This window comes from Cebus imitator, unplaced genomic scaffold (genome assembly GCF_001604975.1).
Source record: "Cebus imitator isolate Cc_AM_T3 unplaced genomic scaffold, Cebus_imitator-1.0 Scaffold288, whole genome shotgun sequence".
Classification (NCBI taxonomy): domain Eukaryota; kingdom Metazoa; phylum Chordata; class Mammalia; order Primates; family Cebidae; genus Cebus; species Cebus imitator.
The window spans coordinates 1310466-1331018 of NW_016107603.1; the positions used below are offsets into that span (position 1 = coordinate 1310466).

At 36.8% G+C, this 20553-nt stretch overlaps 1 protein-coding gene across 8 annotated transcripts in view; it reads left to right on the forward strand.

Annotated features, from left to right (window-relative positions):
* AP3S1 (adaptor related protein complex 3 subunit sigma 1) overlaps positions 1-20553 on the forward strand; it is an 85223-nt gene that overhangs the window by 32029 nt on the left and 32641 nt on the right. The gene's annotated exons all lie outside the window — the stretch shown is intronic.

The window sequence follows — 20553 nt, forward strand, 5'->3', positions numbered from 1 at the left end:
ACAGATGTACTGTGTAAGCCTTGGGCTTTGTAGGTTCGGGTACCACCTGTTTTTTAAAATTGCATGGAAAAACCACCTGTCCAGACCTTGTTAATTTTGGAAATTTGCAACTCTCTTGTTGGAGATGAACTAACTCCTGGTCCTAAAGGAAGATGAGTTTCTGGTGCAGTTCCTCCTGCTGGAGCAAGAGGGATCCCTGGTCTAGCGAGTTTATTTTCCAGGCCCTCGAGTGAATGCCCAGGATCATTTTAAGAAAATTCTGCCTCCTACATTATACTGTGTTACCAGGTTATTCAGAACTTTCTGTTTTTAATAAGATTTGTTTCTCATATATTTTTGGGCAATACCAAATTTTTTTAACAATTGCTTTAGATTGTTAGAGTCATGCAGGATTTCTAAAATTATTTTCCTGTGTTACTTTCATGCTTGAGAAGTCTAATTTCAAACAATTGCAAATATAGCTCTTAGTTATTTACATTGCTATTTATTTATGTTAAATCCCGGTATTAATTTGATGATACCTGCTTTTCTAATTTACATGTTTCACGGATGTCTTAGCGGTCCTTTTAGGAGGCATCATTTTGTCAAGTTTAGAGTTTAGAGTGTTAGAGTCAGGTAGTATGGATTTGAATCTTGGCTCTGTCACCTAACAGTTATATAACTTTAGGCAATTACTTAGCCTCATCTGTCCCCAGTTTTTTGTTTTTTTGTTTTTCTTTTTGTAAGTGCTGATATTCATACTCACCTCACCAGCATTGTTGTGAGAATTTGAGCTAATTTAGCAGAAACCCTACAAGACAGAAAAGAGTGGGGGCCAATATTCAACATCCTTAAAGAAAAGAACTTTCAACCCAGAATTTTACATCCAGCCAAACTAAGCTTCATAAGCGAAGGAAAAATAAAATCTTTTGTGAACAAGCAAGCACTCAGAGATTTCATCACCACCAGGCCTGCTTTACAAGAGCTTCTGAAAGAACCACTACAAATGGAAAGGAACAACCAGTATCAGCCTTTCTAAAAAATACCAAAAAATAAAGAACATCTACATAATTAAGAATTTGCATCAACTAATGGGCAAAACAGCCAGCTAACATTAAATGGCAGTATCAAACTCACATATGTTGTTATTAATTCTAAATTTAAATCGACTAAATCCCCCAATCCAAAGACACAGACAGGCAAAAAAAGCCAAGACCCATTGATATGCTACATCGAGATCCATCTCACATGCAAGGATACACAAAGACTCAAAACAAAGGGATGGAGAAAAATTTACCAAACAAATGGAGAGCAAAGATAAATAAATAGAAAGCAGGAGTTGCAATTTTTGCTGATAAAATAGACTTTAAAGCAACAAAGATCAAAAGAAGCAAAGAAGGATATTATTACATAATGATAAAAGGATCAATGTAACAAGAAGAGCTAAAGATCCTAAATATATATGCACCCAATACAGGAATACCCAGTTATATAAGACTTATAAAGAGACTTGGATTCCCACACAATAATAATGGGAGACTTCAACATCAATATTAGACAGATCAATGAGACAGAAAGTTAACATCGATATCCAGGACTTGAACTCAGATCTGGAACAAGTAGACTTAATTAACATTTATAGAACTCTCCACTTTAAATACATAAAATATACACTCTTATCAGTACCACATCACACCTATTTATAGGTTTAAATGAAATATTGGTTGGCTGCTTGTTAATTATTTTCTTCCCTCATTTTTTTTTTTTAATGTCTCTATTATTAAACACAATTACAGGCCTACCCATTTTTAGACTGCATTCTAGCAGGGGCAATAAAGCAACACCCCTGTTGTCTCTCCCTCTTCCTCTTCCTCTTTCTTCCTCTCCTTCGTTCTTTTTTTTTTTTTTTTTTTTTTTTTTTTTTTTTTTTTTTTTTTTTTTTTTTTTTTTTTTTTTTAAAAAAAAAAAAAAAAAAAAAAAAAAAAAAAAGAATTAGAGCTAATTTATATAAACAACCAGCAAGTGGCCTAGAATACAGTAGACACACTTTTCTTAGTTACTTCACAGTAGTGAAGTAAGTGGTTTAGAACTCAAGTGTGTAAAGTTAGAATTTTGGAGCTGTAAGTAACTTAAAAAATTATTTTCTTCCCTTCAGTGTAGGTTTAAAAGAAAAACTCAGCTTATGTTGGTCTTTTTCCTTGATTTAAGGTAAATTCATCATGTCCTAATATAGAAATGGTTCGTTTTCAGGAAGGAATTGGACGTGGTGGAGAGACTCCTCAAATTTAACATTAATTACAGTACAGTTATTAACTCAAGAAATTAACATTGATACACTATTACATAATCTGTAGGCCTTGTTTACAGTTTTCTAATTGTCCCATTAATGTTCTTTTTCTCATTCCAGATATAATTCACACATTCCATTTAGTTTTCATGCCCCCTTAATCTCCATTACTGTGTTAACAGTTCTTTTTCTTTCATTCGTGTCTTTCATGTCCTGATCTTTTTGACGAGTACTAGCCAATTATTTTGTTATTCTCCTATTTGGGTTTTTTTGATACTTCTTAATGATTTAGATTATGCATTTTTGGCAAGAATACCGCAGAAATGATGTTATGACCATAGTGCATCATATAAAGAGGTATATGATATCCCTTTGTTCATGAGTCGTGATATTTGTGCTGATCACTTGGTTAAGGTGGAGTCCGGGTTTACATGCACCATAAAGTTTCATTTTCCCATTTGTGCTAGTATTTTATGGGAAATATTTGAAACTATGTAAATACACTTTTTCTAATTATATATTTGTTCATTAATCTTAATATCTATTGATCATTCTTGCCTGAAAGAATTATTAATATTGGTGGTATTTACCAAATGGTGTTTTTTTTTTTCTATCATACCTTTAATATTTATTAGTTAAAAGTCTCCGTTGAGGAAAAGCTTTGATATATGTATGTATATACATACATGCATACATATATATACACACATATATATATATAAAATTTTTTAATACTTTAAGTTTTGGGATACATGTGCAGAACGTGCAGGTTTTTTACATAGATATACACATGCCATGGTGATTTGCTGCACCCGTCAACCCATCATCTACATTAGGTATTTCTCCTTAATGCTATCCCTCCCCTAGCCCCTACCCTATGACAGGCCCTGGTGTGTGATGTTCCCCTCCCTGTCTTCGTGTGTTCTCATTGTGCAGATCCAACTTATGAATGAGAACATGTGGTGTTTGATTTTCTGTTCCTGTGTTAATTTGCTAAGAATGATGGTTTCCAGCTTCATCTATGTTCCTGCAAAGGATGTGAACTCATCTTTTCTTATGGCTGCATAGTATTCCATGGTGCATATGTGCCGCATTTTATCCAGTCATTCATTGATGAACATTTGGATTGGTTCCAAGTCTTTGCTATTGTGAACATATGTGTGCATGTGTCTTTATAGTAGAATGATTTATAATCCTTTGGGTATATACCCTGTAATGGGATTGCTGGGTCAAATGGTATTTGTGGTTCTAGATCCTTGAGGAATCTCCACACTGTCTTTCATAATGGTTGAACTAATTTACACTCCCACTAACAGTATAAAAGTGTTCATATTTCTCCACATTCTCTCCAGCATGTCTGGTTTCCTGACTTTTTAATGATTGCCATTCTAACTAGCATGCTATCGTATCTCACTTTGTTTTGATTTGCATTTCTCTAATGACCAGTGATGATGGGCTTTTTTTCATATGTTTGTTGACTGCGTAAATGTCTCCTTTTGAGAAGTATCTGTTCATATCCTTCGCCCACTTTTTGATGGGGTTGTTTCTTTCTTTTTTTGAGATGGAGTTTCGCTCTTGTTACCCAGGCTGGAGTGCAATGGCGTGATCTCAGCTCGCTGCAACCTCCGCCTCCTGGGTTCAGGCAGCTCTCTTGCCTCAGCCTCCTGAGTAGCTGGGATTACAGGCACAGGCCATCATGGCCAGCTGATTTTTTGTATTTTTAGTAGAGATGGGGTTTCACCATGTTGACCAGGATGGTCTCGATCTCTTGACCTTGTGATCCACCTGCCTCGGCCTCCCAAATTTGTTTAAGTTCCTTGTAGATTCTAGTAGCCCTTTTATAGATAGATAGATTGCAAAAATTTTTTCCCATACGTTGGTTGCCTATTCACTCTGATGATAGTTTCTTTTGCTGTGCAGAAGATCTTTAGTTTAGTTAGATCCTGTTTGTCAATTTTGGCTTTTGTTGCCATTGCTTTTGGTGTTTTAGTCATGAAGTCTTTGCCCATTCCTATGTCCTGCATGGTATTGCCTAGGTTTTCTTTTAGGGTTTTTATGGTTTTAGGTCTTATGTTTAAGTCTTTAATCCATGTTGAGTTAATTTTTGTATAAGCTGTAAGGAAGGGGTCCAGTTTCAGTTTTCTGCATGTGGCTAGCCAGTTTTCCCAACACCATTTATTAAATAGGGAATCATTTCCCCATCGCTTGTTTTTCTCAGGTTTGTCAAAGATCAGATGGTTGTAGGTGTGTGGCATTATTTCTGAGGCCTCTGTTCTGTTCTGTTGGTGTATATCTCTGTTTTGGTACCAGTACCATGCTGTTTTGATTACTGTAGCCTTGTAGTGTAAAGTCAGGTAGCGTGATGCCTCCTACTTTGTTCATTTTGCTTAAGATTGTCTTGGCTATACAGGCTCTTTTTTGGTTCCATATGAAGTTTAAAGTAGTTTTTCTAATTCTGTGAAGAAAGTCAGTGGTAGCTTGATGGGGATAGCATTGAATTGGTAAATTACTTTGGGCAGTATGGCCATTTTCGTGGTATTGATTCTTCCAGCCATGAGCATGGAATGTTTTTCCATTTGTTTGTGTGCTCTCCTATTTCTTTGAGCAGTGGTTTGTAGTTCTCTTTGAAGAGGCCCTTCACATCCCTTGTAAGTTGTATTCCTAAGTATTTTGTTCTTTGTGGCAGTTGTGAATGGGAGTTCACTCATGATTTGGCTGTTTGTCTATTATTGGTGTATAGGAACGCTTGTGATTTTTGCACATTGATTTTGTATCCTGAGAATTTGCTAAAGTTGCTCATCAGCTTAAGGAGATTTTGGGCCGAGACTAGGATTTTCTTTTTTTTTTTTTCTGTCCCCCAGGCTGGAGTGCAGTGGCGTGATCTCAGCTCACTGCAACCTCTGCCTCCCAAGTTCAATTAATTCTCCTGCCTCAGCCTCCTGAGTAGCTGGGACTACAGGCACACACCACCACACCCAACTAATTTTTGTATTTTTAGTAGAGAGGGTTTCACCTTGTTGGACAGGATGGTCTCAAACTCCTGACCTCCTAATCCACCTGCCTCAGCCTCCCAAAGTGCTGGGATTACAGGCAACAATGGGGTTTTCTAAATATACAATTATGTCATCTGCAAACAGAGACAATTTGAATTCCTCTCTTCCTATTTAAATACCCTTTATTTCTTTCTCTTGCCTGATTGCCGTGGCCAGAACTTCTGATACTACGTTGAATAGGAATGATGAGAGAGGGCATCCATGTCTGGTGCCAATTTCAAAGGGAATGCTTCCAGCTTTTGTCCATTCCATATGATATTGGCTGTGGGTTGGTTATAAATTGCTCTGATTATTTTGAGATATGTTCCATCAGTACCTACTTTATTGAGTGTTTTTAGTATGAAGGAGTGTTTAATTTTACCAGAGGTCTTTTCTGCAGCTATTGAGATAATCATGTGGTTTTTGTCATTGGTTCTGTTTATGTGATGGATTACGTTTATTGATTTGCATATATTAAACCAGCCTTGCATCCCAGGGATGGAGCCGACTTGATCGTGGTGGATAAGCTTTTTGATGTGCTGCTGGATTTTGTTTGCCAGTACTTTATTGAAGATTTTTTCCATTGATGTTCATCAGGGTTGGCCTGAAATTTTCTTTTCTTTTTTTGTTGTGTCTCTGCAAGTTTTTCGTATCAGGATGATGCTGGCCTCAAAAAATGAGTTAAGGAGGAGTCTCTCTTTGCCTGTTGTTTGGAATAGTTTCAGAAGAAATGGTACTAGCTCTTCTTTGTATCTCTGGTAGAATTTGGCTGTTAATCCTTCTGGCCCTGGGGTTTTTTTTCGTTGGTAGGGTATTAATTACTGCCTCAATTTCAGAACTTGTTATGTATCTATTCAGGGATTCTACTTCTTCTTAGTTTAGACTTGGGAAGGTGTATGTGTCCAGGAATTTATCCATTTCTTTTAGATTTTCTAGTTTATTTGCAAAGAGGGGTTTGTAATATTCTCTGACGGTAGTTTGTATTTCTGTGGGATCAGTGGTGATATCCCCGTTATCATTTTTTATTGTGTCTATTTGATTCTTTCCCCTTTTCTTCTTTATTAGTCTGGCTAGTGGTCTATTTTGTTAGTCTTTTCAAAAAGCAGCTCCCAGATTCATTGATTTTGTTGAAGGGTTTTTTTTGTGTATGTGTTTCTGTCTCCTTCAGTTCTGCTCTGATCTTAGTTATTTCTTGTCTTCTGCTAGGTTTTGAATTGGTTTGCCCTTGCGTCTCTAGTTCTTTTAATTGTGATGTTAGGGTGTTGATTTTAGATCTTTGTCACTGTCTTCTGTGGGGATTTAGTGCTATAAATTTACCTCTAAACACTGCTTTAGTTGTGTCGTAAAGATTCTGGTACATTGTCTTTGTTCTCATTGGTTTCAAAGATCTTATTTCTGGCTTAATTTTATTATTTACCCAGTAGTTATTCAGGAGCAAGTTGTTCGGTTTCCATGTAAATGTGCAGTTTTGAGTAAATATCTTAATCCTGAGTTCTAATTTGATGGCACTGTGGTCTGAGAGACTGTTTGTCATAATTTCTGTGCTTTTGCATTTGCTGAGGAGTGTTTTACTTCCAATTATGTGGTCAATTTTAGAATAAGTGCAGTGCGGTGTTAAGAAGAATGTATATTCTGTTGATTTGGCATGGAGAGTTCTGTAGATATCTACTAGGTCTGCTTGGTTCAGAGCTGAGTTCAAGTCCTGAATATCTTTGTTAAATTTCTGTCTCATTGATCTAATATTGACAGTGTGGTGTTGAAGTCTCCCACTATTATTGTGTGGGTGTCTGAGTCTCTTTGTAGATCTCTAAGAACTTGCTTTATGAATCTTGGTGCTCCTATATTGGGTGCATATATATTTAGCATAGTTATCTCTTCTTGTTCCATTGATCCCTTTATCATTATGTAATGCCCTTCTTTGCCTTTTTTGATCTGTGTTGTTTTAAGGTCTGTTTTATCAGAGACTAGGATTGCAAGCCCTACTTTTTTTTTTTTTTTTTTTTTCNTTTTTTTTTTTTTTTTTTCTTTCCATTTGCTTGGTAAATATTCCTGCATCCCATTATTTTGAGCCTGTACATGTCTTTGCACATAAGATGGGTCTCCTGAATACAGCACACCGATGGGTCTTGACTTTTTATCCAGTTTGCCAGTCTGTGTCTTTTAATTGGAATATTTAGCCCATTTACATTTTCGAGAAACCAGTTCCTGGATTACATGAAATTGATCTTGTGTGAATCCATGTGTGAATTTGATCTTGTCTTTAGGATGCTAGCTGTTTATTTTGTTCATTGGTTGATGTGGTTTCTTCATAGTGTCAATGGTCGTTACAATTTGGTATGTTTTTGCAGTGGCTGATACTGGTTTTTCCTTTCCATGTTTAGTGCTTCCTTCAGGTTCTCTTGTAAGACAGGCCTAGTGGTGACAAAATTTCTCAGCATTTGCTTGTCTGTAAAGTATTTTACTTCTCCTTCGCTCAGGAAGCTTAGTTTGGCTGGATATGAAATTCTGGGTTGAAAATTCTTTTCTTTAAGAATGTTGAATATTGGCCCCCTCTCTCTTCTGGCTTGTAGGGTTTCTGCAGAGAGATCCACTGTTAGTCTGATGGACTTCCCTTTCTGAGTAACCCGACCCTTCTCTCTGGCTACCCTTAATATTTTTTCATTCATTTGAGCATCAGTGAATCTGACGATTATGTGGGGTTGCATTTCTCGAGTAGTATCTTTGTGGTGTTCTCTGTATTTCCTGAATTAGAATGTTGGTGTTTCTTGCCGGTTAGAGAAGTCCTCCTAGATGATATCCTGAAGACTGTTTTCCAAATTTGTTCCTCTGAGCTAGACCACTTGGCTCCCTGGCTTCAGCCCCTTTTCCCGGGGAGTGAATGGTTCAGTCTCGCTGGTATTCCAGGCTTCAGTGGGGTATGAAAAAACACTTCCAAAGCTAGCTTCATGTCTGCCCAAACAGCCTCCCAGTTTGGGCAGACACTGAACTAGCTGTGGGAGTTGAAACTCACAGCCCTAGTGGTGTAGGCACCCTGAACTAGCTGTGGGAGTTGAAACTCACAGCCCTAGTGGTGTAGGCACCCAAGGGAATTTCGTGGTCTGCAGTTTGCAAAGACCATGGGAAAAGCTTAGTATCTGGGCCGGAGTGCACCATTCCTCCTGGCAGAGTCCCTCGGGGATTCCCTTGGCTAGGGTAGGGAGTTCCCTAACCCCTTACACATACCGGGTGAAGGGATGCCCCACCCTGCTTCTGCTCACCGTCCCTGGGCTGCACCCACTGTCTAACCAGTCCCAGTGAGATGAGCCGTGTTCCTCAGTTGGAAATGCAGAAATCACCCGTTTTCTGCATAGGTCTCACTGGGAGCTGCAGACCAGAGCTGTTCATTTTCAGCCATCTTGCCAGCCAACTCTTTTGTAATATTTGTATTCATTTTAAGTCAGTGCTCAAAATATCAATTGTACCATACTCAACTATAGGTAGAAGAATGTATTTCAAGGCCGAATACCATTGTAAAAATCAGCTTTTGCTCGTGAGTTTAAAGATAGCTTTGACACTTTATGTCAATATAAGCTTTAAAAAATGTTCTCATGAGTAATTTTGTACACAGAAATAAATTATTCAGATGTTACTTTCATTTTTAGAATTAATACTTGACTTATTATAAACCTTACAAATTCAGAAAGCCAGTTCTTTTTCAGACTTCTAAATTCAACATACAAATCAAATTAAGTCACTTAAATGGAGGAACTGAAACGTAATTAAATTTCTTCTAGTACAAGCTTTGCAGAATGCCATGGTAATGGTAACTCATGTTTGTAGGAACCATGTTATCACTTTGCATGGTTCAGTCATTGCCGAGATCTGTTAGCATGGTATCATAAAACACAAGGAGTACCTTTATTTTAAACTGAATTTACACATTTAATATATTTTATTTTTATGCTCATATTTTGGCAAACTTTCTCAAATTCTTAAATATCTGATAAATTAATTTTTAAAAGTTCAAGTATTATCATGACTATTACGTTATCTTAAATATTCTAATGCATTAATCAGTGTAGGCAAATTTTCCTTTATCTTTCAGCTTAAAAAGGGCAGATCATGAGGTTAGGAGTTCGAGACAAGCCTGGCCAACATGGTAAAACCCTTTCTCTACTTTTTTTTTTTTTTGAGATGGAGTTTTTCTTTTATTGGCCAGGCTGGAGTGCAATTGCGTAATCTTGGCTCACTGCAACCTCCACCCCCTGGATTCAACTGATTCTCCTGCCTCAGCCTCCCAAGTAGCCAGGATTACTACCAGGCATATGCTACCACACCTGGCTAATTTTGTATTTTTAGTAGAAACAGGATTTCTCCATGTTGATCAGGCTGGTCTCGAACTCCTGACCTCAGATGATCTGTCCACCTTGGCCTCCCAAAGTGCTGGGATTACAGACATGAGCCACCACACCCGGCCCATCTCTACTAAAGATAAAAAAAATTAGCCGGGTATGGTGGCACATGCCTGTAATCCCAGCTACTCAGGAGGCTGAGGCAGGTGAATCGCTGGAACCTGGGAGGCAAGATCATGCCATTTCACTCCATCCTGGGTGAGAGGGTGAGACTCTGTCTCAAAAAAAAAATCCCATTCCAATTGGATGTTCAGGTATACATTGAAATTTAGATTTATAAAAGTCTGGCCTGTTAAGTATTCTTATGATACCACATTTTTTAAAGGCTTAAGTATTTAAATATCAACTATATAATTTCTAAACTGAACATAAAAATGTTAAATTATAGATTCACATTGTAATTTTTGTTGCTTTAAATTTTTCTGGGTTAAAAATCACTTAACTAGTAAGGCAGTCATTTTTTTTCCTCTAGTTTCTGAGGTTATATGTCAACATGAAAGACCCTGGCCTCATCCCGAGATTGATTCTTTGCCAATGCACTGATAGAAACACTGATACAGATATTCTATCACATAGAAAAATGGTTAATCTCAAAGTTCTTCCTAGGCTGAAATCATAGCCATGTGACTTAATAATATTACTTCAGTAATATCACTTCCTTTTACTTCTATAAGTCTGCACTAACATTATGGCCAACATCATTTACCACTTTAGTTGTATTTCCATTTCTTCTGCTTTCTTGAGCTATTTCAGTGTCTTCCTCCTGCTTCCAAAGACACATTAATGACTTTACATTTCTATTAGTCAGTGTTCTCCAGAGCGACTGAACTAATAGAATATATGTGTATATACAAGAGAGTTTATTAGAGAGAATTGGCTCACACAATCACAAGGCAAAGTCCCACAATAGGTTTCTGCAAGCTGGGGAAGAAAGAAGCTAGTAGTGGCTCAGTTCGAGTCCCAAAGCCTCAAAAACAGGGAAGCCAACAGTGCAGCCTTCAGTCTGTGGCCATAGGCCCGAGAGTCCCCTGGCAAACCACTGGTGTAAATCCAAGAGTCCAGAGGCCGAAGAACCTGAAGTCCGATGTTTAAGGGCAGGAGGAACGGATGGAAGCAAGCAGCATGGGAGAAAGATAAAAGCCAGAAGACTCAGCAAGCAAGGTTATTTCACCTTCTTTTGCCTGCTTTGTTCTAGCCACGCTGGCATCCAGTTGGATGGTGCCCACTCACGTTGAGGACGGGTCTTCCTCTCCCATTCCAGTGATTCAAATGTCAATCCCCTCTGGCAGCACCCTCACAGACACACCCAGAAACAATACTTTACCAGCTTTCTAGGTATCCTTCAATCCAATCAAGTTGACACCTAATATTAACCATCACAGTGTTGAGTCCCTTTATTAATTTCTTTTATTCTCCTTCAATTTTATCATTTGATTTAGGTGGATGAAATACTTTAAAGAATGTTATGAAAAGCCTGTGTTTTTAGTTAGTTCTTTTTCTATTTCTTCACTTAAAGGAAGTTATGAATGGGATTTTAACTCTTAACAGTAGATTTTTTGGGGTGCTGGAAGTTTGAACAGTTCAGATTTTTGCTTCATACTTTTCTGTATTTTTCAAATTTTCTAAATAATCACTTCTTACTACGTTAGAAATAATATATTATTTGTTGTTGATGTGGCTTCTGGAATTGAACTTTTTGGATTTTAATCAGGACTGTACCATTAAGTGTTAGTAGTTAACTTTTAGCTTTAGATTACCCTTTTGTAAATGGTTGATGATAAAAGTACTTGCCTTATGGGATTACTGCAAAGACTCAAGTAAAATAACCTACTTAAAGCACTCAAAACAGTGGTAATCCCACAGTAGTATGTAGAGTTGACTCTTGAACAACACAGGTTTGAACTGTGTGGGTCAACTTGTATACAGTTTTTTAAAAATAAAGGTTACATTGAGTGTACCTGCCTTTTAGGCCTCCCATTCCACCTCATCCACTTCTTCCACCTCTGCCACCTGAGACAGCAAAACCAACCTGTCTTCCTTCATTTACTCAATGTGAAGACAAAGATAAAGAACTTTATGATGATCCAATGATCCATTTGCACTAAATGAATAGTAAATATATATTCTCTTCCTTATGATTTTCTTAATAACATTTTTTTCTCCAGCTTGTTTTATTGTAAGGTTACAGTATATAATACATATAACAAAAAGTGTCTACGAATCTACTGTTCATGTTATTGGTAAGGCTTCTGGTCAACCACAGGCCATTAGTAGTTAGGATTTTAGTAAGTCAGAAGTCATACACAGATTTTCAACTGTGTGGAGAGTCAGCATCCCAACCCCCTTGTTGTTCGAAGATCAGCTGTACCAAGTAAATGCTGTTTTATCATTAACTTTCTATAAAGCACAGAAAAAGAATCATTAATGTAAACTCTTTCAGAATTATTATGACATGGTATAGAAGATGGATGGTCGTTTCTTCAACTCTTAATTTCTCTATGTTGACGTTAAGAGTTCATTATGTATTAAGTGCATGGTACATAGTAAATACACAATAAGTGACTGTTTTTGCTAACATTGTCATTGGCACGTGAATGTCCAGGTGAGGTTTAGTAGAAATCCAGTCCAGAGTCCAGTCATATGTTGAGTCAAGTGCTATTTACATATCTTAAACACCATATTTTAAAGATTCTTAATAGTACATGCAGTAGTACATATTGGAGAGTGTACCTAAGCTACATTCATAATTGTTCTTCAAAGGTAATTGATCTGATTTTAAGTTCAGTTTGCCTTCCGTAGCTCTGTTGGTACATTCAATATTTATAATGATATTTTTTAGTTATTGGCTTGAGTTAAACCAACATGTTTCTCTCTAGAATATCTTGCTGGTGACAAAAAAATTTCTTTTTTGTTTTGGCATATTAATATCCTTAAATTTATGCCTCCTATTGTTGCACTAAAGACTTTTCTTGTCTTATGTCAGTGTAACACTTTTTTCATCTATTATTGTAGATTCAAAACAGCAGGATCTGTTCCTCCTGAATTTTAGCAGAAGTTTCCAAACCCAGAAAGAATTTTTTTTTTTTAACTTAGAAACTCGAAAGGGGGTCTGCCAAATAAGTTGTATTGTTAAAGGGTAATTTGTGGTATTTTTATAGTATCTTGTGCACATTTTTATTTCTCCGTGTGTTTGGTATTATAATACTAACTTATGTGTATTGAGTGTTTTATTTTGTGAAACGTTGTTCTAAGCCCTTTATATTGAATCATTTAACCACTAAAACAGCTCTGTGATACAGGTACCATTATTATGCTCAGATAAGAAACTGAGGCTTAGAGTTAAATAACTTGCCCTGGATCTCAGAGTTAGAGGCAAAGCTAGAATTTGAGTATACACATGCTAAAGTTTGTGCTCTTGAGTACTAGGTACTAAGCTGCCGTATAATAGATTCCTGTTACTCTTTGTGACCTGGATGTATATATAGGCTACTCTTTGTGTCTTGGATGTAAAGATAAAGAAAACACAAGAATGTTTTATAAATAGAATAGCATAGGAAAGGAGGACTCTTTATATTTGGAAGAGGCATTTTTTGGAATCTATTTTTTAAATTTATTTTTTGACTGCTAGGTAATTAAAATGTAGAGCAATTTAAAATATGATTATTTTGTAAATTAGAACTAAGTTTTCTTCTCACCAGCTTTTGAATTACTTGAGGCCAGAGTTTAGGTCTTTGGTTTTATATCACCTGAGTAGCTACTGAGTAGTAGCTAGATAGCTGTTATATTGAAATTGGCTTTAAACTTTATATCATTTTAAAATTAAAGCACAAGAGGGTGCTATCTACCATGTCACTTCTAGGTCTTAGCTCCTTTTATCCTTCTCCTTGTGAAATAATGCAACAGCAATTTTTTTCTATTGTTTTGTTTTGGTTAGAACCGTCAAGATGCTAATTTTTACCCCTTAGTTTCTTCATTTCAGTTTGTAGATTATTTGTTTTGTGTTCCCTTGTCCATGTAACAGATAATCGGTGTGTATGGACCTTAGGGATCTAGATTTGTAATTGTACTAAATAGTTTTTGCTAAATCAAAAGAAAATTAATGGAAAGTCTTTTGAAGAAGTCTTTGATTTTTTTTTTTAACTGAACATAGTATCTGAGTGATTTTAAGAATTTGTTTTTTTCCTAAATTAAGAACATGCAGTTATAATGACATTTTGCTGCAGGGTACTTTTTTTTTTTGTAGTATCCACATATTTTACACATGGTATTGTTCTGGATTAAATGTGGACAGCATTTTTCCTCTCTAAGTTAACAAATCACAATGTCTTGGTAGTTGCAGCATGTTGTTATCTTCCTTTTATATCAGTATTTATCAGTAAAATTATAAATTTCTATTTCTGTTTCAATTCTATATTTCAATTTTTTATTATCACATATTTTGAACAACCAGATAAATAATTCTGGCTGCCATTTGTTAGATGGGTTTTGGGAACTGTGCTGGACACTCTAATTTGTTTAACCCAATTAAAAATTGATAATCCAGAAAAGTAGGTAATTTTATCTCTATCTTATATTTGTGAGATTTAAAGAAGTTAAATGATACCTAAGGCCACGGAGCAGGGATTTGAAGCCATGTATGTCTTCCTGGTTTCAAAGCACGTGTCCTCAACACAGTACTGTACTGTCTCAATAGGCAACCCATATTTTTTACCACTCCATAGTTCACCAGAGGCACACTTAATCCTATCATGATTTTTTTTTTTTTTACCCAATATAATCTGCACATGTAGTAGGTTCTGCTGAGCTTTATAAATACATGTAAGTGAAGGGGAACTCTATTTAGACAGCATTTGTACCAGGATGGTCTTCTAATGTTTAAAAAAGGATGACTGTAGTATATAGGTAATCAAAGCAGTGGAACTAGAAAAATTAAGAAAGAAAAAATAAAGGCATACTGGAAATTTTATTCTGATTAGTAAGTCTAACAATGATTTAAAATCAAGGAAGGCCACTCCACACCATACACAAAAATCAATTGCAGATAAATTTGGTTCAAACATAAAAAGTAAAATGTAAAGCTTTGTTTTCTTCTGAGTGAATGTATTTTCTGACCTTGCTGTAGGCAAAGATTCCTTAAAGTGGACATAAAGCAATGTTAACTGTAAAGGAAAAAAACTGAGAAATTGTATTTTGGAATGGAAAATTTCTGTTCTTCCAAGGACACTGTTAGGAGAATGAAAAGGAAAGCCACAGAACTGGAAAAGATAGTTGTAATACATATGACAAAAGACTGTAGCTAGAATATATAAATAATTCTTATACATCAATAAGAAAATATAGACTGCTGTAATCCCAGCTACTCGGGTGTCTGAGGTGGAGGGATTACTTGAGCCTAGGAGTTTAAGACCAGCCTTGGTAGTATAGTGAGACCTTGTCTTAAAAAAAATAATAATAATAAGACAGACCCAATAGAAAATGAGCAGAAATTTTGAACAGACATTATGAAAATAGATATCTAAATGGGTAATACAGATGAAATGGTATACAGTCTTATATCTGAGAAGAACAGATTAAATCACCATATACCACCACACACTCTTGGTATGGTTAAAGTTAAAAGGTGGGTAATATATGGTGGTGACAAGGATACAGAACTACAGAAACTCTCATACACTGCTATTTATTTTATTTTATTTTTTAAAGGGCAGAGGTTTTAGGGAGCGAACTTCTAATGTTGTCTGTCACTTTGTGACTTAGAGGTAGAAGTGGATCCAACAGAGGAAGCTCTAAGGTCACAACTGAAAGTAACATCTCCATTCTCTACACTTTACACTTTACTTGTTCCTCTTGGAGCCTTTTACTACATTTATCCCTAAGGTATAGCTAGTTTTACATGTTTTTTTTTGTTGTTGTTGTTGTTGTTGTTGTTTTTGATTTTTAATTTATTATACTTTAGATTCTGGGTACATGTGCAGATCATGCATTGTTGCATAGGTATATTCATGGCAAGGTGGATTGTTGCCACCATCCCCCCATCACCTGTACCTGACATTTCTCCCACATTATCCCTCCCCCACCCTCCCTCCCACCGTCCTTCCCATAGCTCCCCCCCCATGGACCCCAGTGGGTTATACTCCCCTTTTTGTGTCCAAGTGCTCTCATTGTTCAACACCTGCCTATGAGTAAGAGCATGTGGTGTTTGATTTTCTGTTCTTGTGTCAGTTTGCTGAAAATGATGGTTTCCAGGTTCATCCATGTCCCTACAAAGGACACAAACTCATCACTTTTTATGGCTGCATAGTATTCCATGGTGTATATGTGCCACATTTTCTTTGTCCAGTCTTACCACTGATGGACATTTGGGTTGGTTCCAGGTCTTTGCTATTGTAAACAGTCCTGCAATGAACATGCGTGTGCATGTGTCTTTATAATAGAACGATTTATAGTCCTTTGGGCATATACTCAGTAATGTGATTGCTGGGTCAAATGGAATTTCTATTTCTAGGCCCTTGAGGAATCACCACACTGTCTTCCACAATGGTTGAACTAATTTACACTGCCACCAACAGTGTAAAAGTGATCCCACTTCTCCACATCCTCTACAGCATCTGTTGTCTCCAGATTTTTTAATGATCACCATTCTAACTGGCATGAGAGGGTATCTCAATGTGGTTTTGATTTGCATTTCTTTAATGACCAGTGATGATGAGCATTTTTTCCTATGTTTGTTGGCTTCATATATGTCTTCTTTTGAAAAGTGTTCGTTCATATCCTTCGCCTACTTTTGGATGGGTTTGTTTGCTTTTTTCTTGTAAATCTGTTTTAGTTCTTTGTAGATTCTGGGTATTAACCCTTTGTCAGATGGGTAGATTGCAAAAATTTTTTTCCTCTTTTGTTGGTTGCCGGTTCTCTCTAGTGATTGATTCTTTGGCTGTACAGAAGCTCTGGAGTTTAATTAGATCCCATTTGTCTATTTTGGCTTTTGTTGCCATTGCTTTTGGTATTTTAGTTATGAAGTCCTTCCCTATGCCTATGTCCTGAATGGTTTTGCCTAGGTTTTCTTCTAGGGTTTTTATGGTGTTAGGTCTTATGTTTAAGTCCTTAATCCATCTGGAGTTAATTTTAGTGTAAGGTGTCAGAAAAGGATCCAGTTTTCTGCTTTCTGCACATTGCTAGCCAGTTTTCCCAACACCATTTATTAAACGGGATCCTTTCCCCATTGCTTGTTTTTGTGAGGTTTGTCAAAGATCAGATGGTTGTAGATGTGTGATGTTGCTCCAGAGGCCTCTGTTCTGTTCCATTTGTCTATGTCTCTGTTTTGATACCAGTACCATGCTGTTTTGATTACTCTTGCCTTATAGTATAGCTTGAAGTCCGGCAGCGTGATGCCGCCAGCCTTGTTACTTTTGCTTAGGATTGTTTTGGCTCTTTTTTGGTTCCATATGAAGTTTAAAGTGGTTTTTTCCAGTTCTGTGAAGAAGGTCATTGGTAGTTTGATGGGGATAGCATTAAATCTATAAATTACTTTGGGCAGTATGGCGATTTTCACAATATTGATTCTTCCTAACCATGAGCGTGGAATGTTTCTCCATTTGTTTGTTTCTCCTCTTATTTCCCTGAGCATTGGTTTGTAGTTCTCCTTGAAGAGGTACTTTACCTCTTTTGTTAATTATATTCCTAAGTATTTTATTCTTCTTGTAGCAATTATGAATGGGAGTTCGCTCTTCATTTGGTTCTCTGTTTGTCTGTTATTGGTATATAGGAATGCTTGTGATTTCTGCACATAGATTTTGTATCCTGAGACTTTGCTCAAGTTGCTTATCACCTTAAGGAGAGTTTGGGCTGAGACGATGGGGTCTTCTAAATATACAGTCATGTCGTCTGTAAATAGAGACAGTTTGACTTCCTCCTTTCCTAATTGAATACCCTTTATTTATTTTTCTTGCCTGACTGCTCTGGCTAGAACTTCCAATACTATACTGAGTAAGAGTGGAGAGAGCAGGCATCCTTGTCTAGTGTCAGATTTCAAAGGAAATGCTTCTAGTTTTTACCCATTCAGTATGATATTGGCAGTGGATTTGTAAATAGCTTTTATTATTTTGTGCTAGGTTCCATCGATACCTAGTTTATTGAGAGTTTTTAGCATAAAGGACTGTTGAATTTTGTCAAAGACCTTCTCTGCATCTATTGAGATAATCGTGTGTTTTTTGTCTTTGGTTCTAATTATGTGGTGGATTATATTTATGGACTTGCATATGTTGAACCAGCCTTGCATCCCTGGAATGAAGCCTACTTGATTATGATGGATAAGCTTTATGATGTCCTGTTGCCATCAGTTTGCAAGAATTTTATTGAAGATTTTTGCATCTGTGTTCATCATGGATATTGGCTGGAAGTTTTCTTTTTTTGTTGAATCTCTGCCAGGTTTTGGTATCAGGATGATTTTGGTCTCATAATATGAGTTGGGGAGGATTCCCTTTTTTTGTGTTGTTTGGAATAGTTTCAGAATGATTGGTACCAGCTCCTCTTTGTATGTCTGGTAAAATTCGGCTGTGAACCTGTCTGGACCTGGACTTTTTTTGGTTGGTTGGCTTGTTAATTGCTGCCTCAACTTCATTGGTCTATTCACGGTTTCAACTTCTTCCTGGTTTAGTTTTGGTAGGTTGCAAGTGTCCATTAATTTATCCATTTCTTCAAGATTTACTGGTTTATGTGCATTGAGTTGTTTGTGGTAATCTCTGATGGTTGTTTGTATTTCTGTAGGATCAGTGGTGATATCCCCTTTATCGTTTTTTATTGCATCTATTTGATTCTTCTCTCTTTTCTTTTTTATTAATTGGGCTAGCAGTCTACCTATTTTGTTGATCTTTTTAAAAAGCCAGCTCCTGGATTTATTAATTTTTTTGCAGGGTTTTTTGGTGTTTCTATCTCCTTCAGTTTGGCTCTGATCTTACTTATTTCTTGTCTTCTGCTACCTTTTGAGTTTTTTTTATCTTGCTCTGCTAGCTCTTTCAATTTTGATGATAGGATGTCAATTTTAGATCTTTCCTTGCTTCTCATGTGCATTTATTGCTATAAATTTCCCTCTAGACACTGCTTTAAATGTGTCCCAGATTCTGGTACATTGTGTCCTCATTCTCATTGGTTTTGAAGAACATCTTTATTTCTGCCTTCATTTCATTGTTTATCTAGTCAACATTCAGGAGCCGGTTGTTCAGTTTCTATGAAGTTGTGCGGTTTTGAGTTAGTTTCTTAATCCTGAGATCTAAGTTGACTGCAGTGTAGTCTGAGAGACTGTTTGTTATGATTCCTTTTTTTTTTGCATTTGCTGAGGAGTGATTTTACTTCCAATTATGTGATCAATTTTAGAGTAAGTGCGATGTGGTGCTGAGAAGAATGTATATTCTTTGGCTTTGGGGTGGGGAGTTCTGTAGATGTCTATTAGGCCTGCTTATTCCAGTTCTGCGTTCAAGTCCTGTATATTCTTGTTGATTTTCTGTCTTGTTGATCTGTCTAATGTTGACAGTGGAGTGTTAAAGTCTCCCACTATTATTGTGTGGGAGTCTAAGTCTCTTTTTAGGTCATTTAGAACTTGCTTTATGTATCAAGGCATTCCTGTATTGGGTGCATATATATTTAGGATAGTTAGCTCTTCTTGTTGTGTTGATCCTTTCACCATTATGTAGTGTCCTTCTTTGTCTCTTCTGATCTTTGTTGGTTTAAAGTCGATTTTATCTGAGACTAAAATTGCAACCCCTGCTTTTTTTCCTCTCCATTTGCTTGGTAGATCTTCCTCCATCCCTTTGTTTTGAGTGTATGTGTGTCTTTGCATGTGAGAATGGTCTCTTGAATACAGCACACCAATGGGTTTTGACTTTTTACCCAGTTTGCCAGTCTGTGTCCTTTGATTGTGGCATTCGGGCCATTTACATTTAACGTTAATATTGTTATGTGTGAATTTGATCCTGCCATTTTGTTACTGGTCGTTTGTTTTGCCTTTTGATCGACACAGTTTCCTCATTGTGACATTGGTCTTTACCATTTGGTTCGTTTTTGCAGTGGCTGGTACTGGATGTTTTTTTCTGTGTTTAGTGCTTCCTTCAGGATCTCTTGTAGGGCAGGTCTGATGGTGACGAAATCTCTCAGTAATTGCTTGTCCATAAAGGATTTTATTTCTCCTTCACTTATGCAGCTTAGTTTGGCTGGACATGAGAGATTCTGCATTGAAAATTCTTTTCTTTAAAGATGTTGAATATTTGTCCCCACTCTCTGGCTTGTAGGGTTTCTGCCAAGAGATCCACTGTGAGTCTGATGGGCTTTCCTTTGTGGGTGACTCGAAGTTTCTCTCTGGCTTCCCTTAGCATTTTTTCCTTCATTTCAACCCTGACGAATCTGATGATTATGTGCTATTCTTGAGGAGTATCTCTGTGGTGTTTTTTGTATTTCTTGTATTTGAACGTTGGCCTGCTTCGCTAGGTTGGGTAAGCTCTCCTGGATAATATTTTGAACAGTGTTTTCCAGCTTGGATTCATTTTCCCTGTCCTCTTCAGTTACACCGATCACGCGTAGATTAGGTCTTTTCACATAATCTCACATTTCTTGGAGGCTTTGTTCATTTCTTTTCAGTCCTTCTCTTTTTATTTTGTTGAGTTGACTTCAATCTCTGATATCCTTTCTTCTGCTTGATCAATTTGGCTATTGAAACTTGTGTATGCTTCATGAAGTTCTCATGCTGTGCTTTTCAGCTCTATCAAGTCATTTATGTTCTTCTCTAGGCTTGCAAGCGTTCTCAGTGTTAGTCCAAATCTCCGCCCTAGTCTGCACTAACAAGGCACCAGTCTGGCCGGGGCCGCTTGCCTGGGCT